Source organism: Cydia pomonella, chromosome 14 (genome assembly GCF_033807575.1).
Source record: "Cydia pomonella isolate Wapato2018A chromosome 14, ilCydPomo1, whole genome shotgun sequence".
In the NCBI taxonomy this organism is placed as follows: Eukaryota; Metazoa; Arthropoda; class Insecta; order Lepidoptera; family Tortricidae; genus Cydia; species Cydia pomonella.
Genome location: NC_084716.1, coordinates 11,969,613 through 11,976,313, shown reverse-complemented (window position 1 = coordinate 11,976,313; position 6,701 = coordinate 11,969,613). Strand labels below are relative to the sequence as shown.

Here is a 6,701-nt window from a genome sequence, read left to right as displayed (position 1 = left end):
GCCAAACCGGAGCGCAGTACTCCCCTGCCGAGTAAATCAGGCTGAGTCCAGTCGTGCGCAGAACATCCGCCGATGTGCCGGTTAATCTGTGCACTATGTTATTTCGGGTGCCCAGTTTCTTACCTAGCTTGCTTAGGTGGGGGTTGAACGTAAGGGAGCGGTCTAGGGTAACACCTAGGTATTTAGTGTGTGGGTTGTAGCAGAGAGCTTTCAATTCAAAATTAACGCTGGGTTTGTATGCAACCAGCTTATTGTTTAAGTGGAACGCAGACACTTCCATTTTGTTGGCATTAGGCCGCAGGCGCCATATATTGAAGTAGTTGGTTAGCTCTTCTTGGTCTTTGCTAAGGGTTTGTTCCGACTCCTGAAATCCGACGTATTGGTGTGCAATGGCGATGTCGTCGGCATAAACAAACTTCCTGGACACGGTATCAGGAAGATCGTAGGTGTACAAATTAAAGAGCAGGGGCGCTAATGTTAATGTGTAATGTAAGGTTGGCCGTTTTTTAGCTTCCTGGTGCGGCTTTGCTTAAGGGAAAGTGAGAAAATAGTCCAGCACCCAAACTTACCCGTCTATCAAGAGTTCCTATCTCGGAACCCACCATACGAAACAGCGTAAATTCTGCGGGAATGTGGGTTAAATATAAATGAGGAATGGAGAAATGACTGGATGTCAGATCCGCCTAGACAGTCCCTATCAAACTTCGACCCTACAAAAAAGCCAGGATGTTTTTCGGCTCCCAGAAAGGAATGGTGCCAGATCAACCGACTTCGAACTGAGCATGAACGCTGTGCCGGTTATATGTTCAAGTGCGGGTGGCGAGACTCACCAGAGTGTGACTGCGGAGCTCTAAAGCAGACTATCTACCACATAATAGTCGACTGCCCTAAGAGAAAGTTTATTGGCAACCATGAAGACTTGCTCGCTCCTAGTGAAGACGCAATGGGCCAAGACATTGGATATAGTTCTTTAACTCTTTATTATACTTTCTAATACCTTAAGCGACTCGAATCTTGCTATACGATTAATAATAATTTGATAGAATTGTTCCATATCTTTTTTTATTCAGTTCCATAAGGACGAAAGTTGAAATACCTATTATTATTAATTAAATTTAATATATATGCTTTTAAAATACGAGTCTAACAATCTTTTCTACAATACATTTCATTTACAATAACAATATACATAATAGATATGTGTATAAACAAAACAAATAAATAAAAAGCTTTTATTTCAGGTAATCAGGTAATATTGCATGCATATGTACATACAGAGATATTACTATCACTAGCCTAAATGTAAAATAGGTCATTGTACCAAAGATGCTGGCGGCATTTCCTCGTTGTATCGCAATACTGATACGTTGTGCGAGGAAGCCGCCAGCTCTTCGGTAACCAGTTACGTCAACCAGACGTTTGGCTATTTCTGAGTTTCATTTATTAAGTAAGACCTTTCTCACGCTGGACATTCCAAAACTAGTTACCAAACTGCGATTCGATCAAACACGTTGGCACGTGTATTTAAATGACTATCTGCACACGGCGCAACTTTTAGAAAACTGGTTTTCAGCGGCAACGCGATTACACGCGATTACCACGCGACTTACAGTACTGAGGGCCCACCGCGAACAACGAAGTTCGTAAATTCCGGGCATCTTTCTCTATCACTCTAATTACGCTTTAATTGGAGTGAAAGAGAAAGATACCCGCAATCTACGAACTTCTGTGGTCGTGGTAGGCCTTCTGGTCGCCCGCGCATTGCCCGTTGCAGTTAGCAAAGTCTATAGCTAATTAGCTTATGTAAAGCCTGATCAGGAATATATATGATCATGCACCATGTTGCGGAATTTCATTGGAACTAATTTCTGGCAATAATTTTAATGTTAGATTGTCACTGTTGTCAGTGTCATTGTCAAGAGTGAAAATTGTAATAGTACATTACGATACAAGTGCGAATAATAGGAAATTCCAAACGAGTGGAGAGAAATTAAAACACGACCGAACCGAAGGGAGTGTTTTAAATCGACTAGAGTTGCGAATAACCTATTCGCATATTGTATCGTATAACGTTTTACAGTATACATGGCTCTTTAAATTTTCAACTTAGTTACGTAATGTGCTAATTATCGCACTACTGCGGTAAAGTAGCACCATATGTACTGTAAATAATGTAAATAATAAATTGCTGGAAAAAGAACCGTTCATTATCAATAACATTTCCAAATTAACATCGGAGCTGACAGGTAAACAAATCAAAATGTCATTTTAGTCATTATTACGACTTGGTTATTGTAGTGTTATGTAATACTTATATAAACGAGGAAATACAGTAACAAAATGAGTTTTGAGCTTGAAAAATATTTACTATGGGTTTTGGAGACGATCAATCATGTTTCATTGACAATGTACCAGAACCTATGTAAGGTTATGGAATATACCCACTTAGTAACATGATGATGATCATCATCATCAGGGTGGCCCTTTGGTGATCCAATCTTGGATGTAGCAACATGATAGACGAAATAACTTTTCAGCTATAGAGTTGAGCTGACCTGATGGTGTGGCTAATAGTGGCCACACCATCTGGTATGTGACGACTAAATTAAATATAGGTAAATGTTTGCAGGAATTATAGTAATTAATACAATTTCTAGGTAAATCAGGGGCATCGATTACGCGGATTACGAGAGAAGGTCGTTCATCCTGAGGTTTTTAAGCTGCCAAAGAAAAGCAAACCAAAAAAAAGAGACAATTAGACGATATTGACCTATGTGTGATTAGTACGCAAAGAAAATACATGAATTTTATATGGTACAAAAGAGCTATCTCACAATCTCTCTGCTCAGCCTCAAGGTTGACTGGTAGAGAATGTCTCGTGGCATTAAGTCTGCCTTTTGTACTGTAATTTTTTTTCTTTTGTGAAATAAAGATTAAATAAATAAATAAAAAAGAGCTATTGACAATAAAAAAATGTGAACACCGAATATTTGGATTCGGATTTTGATTTCGGTGAATAAAAGTATGTAATTCAAAATAGCGAGTAGCCAATCCACATGGTTCAGACTATACTGAACTTTTGCCATAATATTATTATAGCCTCATTTATTCCTTAATAAATTAAAATACATTACAATGCATAACAATTCGTAAATCATTTCACATGCAAAATAATTTAGATTGGTAATTTCACAATTCATATTAACAGTAAATTATATATCTAATTTCATCTTAATTAATTAAATGAATCATTAAATTTTACTATTAAATACGGTTACGATTTGAAATAAGTAAGTAATTATACATTTTGTTATTTTTATTTTTCAATATGTGTCATGCAGTTCAATTAAATTATTAATTAATTAAGGACCTCTCTTCGAGTGAAGGCCATATAAATGAGAAAAATAGCGCTCTTGACAATGATCATATATTCTTGGTCAGGCTTTATACGCTATAATATACGCTACTATCCACTTACGTCGTTTTAACTTGGTCCTTGACTAAGGCAACGAGTCCAAATACTTTGATTAAAAACCATCTTATAGATAGACAGACGTAAATGAACATTGTTATTACTGCTTTTCTACTTTGTACAGCCAGCATCAAAAGTAGCGGGTCAGACTACATATTTAAGGGACAATCTTACAAAAAATATGCGAATAAGTTGTAGAAGTATATTTTACAGTACTTTTCCGCACACGTGCGGGAATGAGCACTTTCCGTGCATACGTCGAAATATTAAAGAGCCATATGTACTGTAAAAGGTTGTACGATACACGTGCGAATAGGTAATTCGCAACTCATGTCGATTTAAAACAACAAACAATTTATCACCACTCGTTGCGAATTTCCAATTTTCTGCACTTGTATCGTAAATAACTATTTCACGCCACTGTTCGGAAATGTGGCAATAGATGGTCTAAAACCAAGCTGGAAAGTAGGCAATAGCTGTAGCACCTGAACCACCACTACTACAATGTTTCATTGTTATCATGATTTGTCATTGGTGATGGTACAAGGTCTTTTTTTAGCGCAACTTTTTCCTTCAAAAATAAAATTGGGTTATTTATAGGATTAATTACTTGTTAAAAAAAAAGGAACGTCAACACTATTCAGTTCACGCTTAAGGCGTTTTCACTTTTCTAGCTGTATGTGGTTTTTTAGCAAAAACACTTCTAAGTTTAGAGTCGGTTTGAAGCAAACAACAGAAAAACGCCTCTTAAAATTGATAAAAAAAGTAAAAAAAGGCGGGATTGGAAAATACTTACTGAATTGGATAGTGTAAATTGTGTTTGACTAAAAAATGCAAGAAACACGTATCTACGCTATAAAAATGAGTTATTTTAGTGACGAAAATATAAATGTTCCTGGCAAAAATACATCGGTTTCCTTCAACAATTGTCACGCCAATATAAATATATATTTTTTAAAGTACTTATACCTAGTTATCCAAATTTCTTATTTCCTTGCAGTAGTCGTGAAAAGCACTATGTAATGCCTCAGCCGGAAACGCTAAAGATGGACTCGTATTATTTGAGATATATTAAACTCACTCGTCCAACGTTGAGCGGTTTTCCGGGCTCTCCTACAACTTACTATCAATTTGGAAAAGTATTCCAGGGTGGCAGAGTATTTTTGTACGTTGTTCCGTAAGCTTACTATTTATGCTGATTTTACCTAGTATTTTTCAAATTTTCTTAATAAAATGAAAAGGCTTAAATTAATATTTATAAGCATGAATTATAACTTTTTATACATTATTATTATGTATAGTAAAAATGTTTCGAAGGCTTTATACATTGTATGTTATTTTTAATATGTAATTTTGTACAATACAGAGTTTTACTACTACTACTATGTACAAGTATGGAGACATAAAGATATACCTACGTACCTATTGTATATTACGAACGCACCCCTTTAACACGTGACTGCTGTCAAGCACCACCCAAGCTTGACATTGACTTTCCTGAAATTGACATTGACAACGTCATTCTACCCAGCCCACGTTTCCTTGAACGATCGAACTTGACCTTGGCAACAATCCAATTTGAACTTTATTGCTGCCACATAAGGTTGATTAGATAACGCGGATGTTGACGCTGAAAATAGGGAACCACGTTGTATGTGCGTGAACGACCAATTTAAGTAGATCTCTAGGACGAGGTACATTGTACCAAATCAGAGGTCTGTTTCGTGGTTTATCGAACACGTGTTCGTGCCATGTTATTTCGCGTGTGGTTCCGTTGGATTTTGAACTTTATTTCAAAGAATGAAGGATGTAGTAAATTATGCTTGAATATAAGTGATATTATTCAGGAATGACACATTTAGATGGGTGGATTTTTCGGTAATTTGATACATTTGATTTATTTAGATTTTTCCAAAGTAGGTACCTATACCAAAAAAAAAAAATTAAATTCATATAAATAGAAGACGGTACTAAAGTTTAGGTACCAAAAACTGAAATATCGCCATATGTAAGTATATCACACATGTAATCTTTACAGATAGTACGAACAAATTATTTTTACCAGCTTTTATTAAGCTTGCTCTGTAGTTTGTTAGTGTGTCTCAAATTTTGGAAGTTAAATTTGACCTATTTTCCGATATCGGTTTGAGCTGAAAATTGCATACATATTTCAATCAGATGAAAATGCAATATAATGATGACATGAAGTCAATCTGATGATGGAGACAGGAGGTGGCCATGGGAACTTTGTAATAAAACAATACAAACTAATTGAGTTTGGGGTTGTTACAATTGTCTCGATTAGTACTAGTTGCTTGTTGGAAGAAACGTACAGTCGGTGATAAAAGCTCGTATCATTTTTTTTTCAAAAAACGTACTTTTTTATATTAAACGGAATGCTAATTTGTTAAGTAATAAAAAGGTAATGGCAGCGGTGGGATTCGAACCCACGCCTCCGAAGAGACTGGTGCCTTAAACCAGCGCCTTAGACCGCTCGGCCACGCTACCGTGTGCAGATCTCTGCTAAATTATTATCTACTTGTTATAGGCGTTATCTTTTTTTTTATTTCATCAAAATGTTAAGAGTCGGACCAAGCTAACTTTGCAATGCCTAAGTGTGAAATACCATCATTAATCTCAAAATCCTAAGATAATATGACGTTAATAATGACACTCCCTCACTTTGTTCCGTTTAAGTCAAAAATTAAGTGCAAAATTAGCTTAGACGGACTTTATTCTAAATCTACTGCACGTTTGGAAAACACTTAACGGCCTCCTAGCCTAGTCGGTAACACCATCCCACTAACACGGGGTTAACCGGTTAAACCTTTAACCCAGTGTCTAATTGTACTGGTAACCATGGTACTTCCAGGTTGGACTGTTTAACCCCGGGTTAGTGTTTGGTGCAAGAGGTCCCGGGTTCGAATCCTGTTAAGGACATTTATTTGTGTCTTGATAACAAATATTTGTCCTGTGTTATGGAAATAAGCATTTATATATAGGTACCTATATATTATATTTATCGTCGTCTAGTAACCACAACACAAGCCTTATTGAGCTTACTTTGGGACTAGGTCGATCTATGTAAAATGTGTCCGTTTTAACTTGGGCATTTTTCTTTCGTATGTCCGGATGTTTTCCTCTACAGGTCGAACTTCTTAACCGATTCTCGTGAAATGATGTACGAGATTCTATGATTAAATAGATTTTCGTCGTCTATCCAGTTTTT

The 6,701-nt window shown here is 36.3% G+C and overlaps 1 non-coding gene across 1 annotated transcript; it reads right to left on the bottom strand.

Annotated features, from left to right (window-relative positions):
- Window positions 1-5,898: 5,898 nt before the first annotated feature.
- Window positions 5,899-5,980, bottom strand: Trnal-aag (transfer RNA leucine (anticodon AAG)). Its single transcript has one exon. It is a non-coding gene; the product is annotated as a tRNA-Leu (tRNA).
- Between the last annotated feature and the right edge of the window lie 721 nt (window positions 5,981-6,701).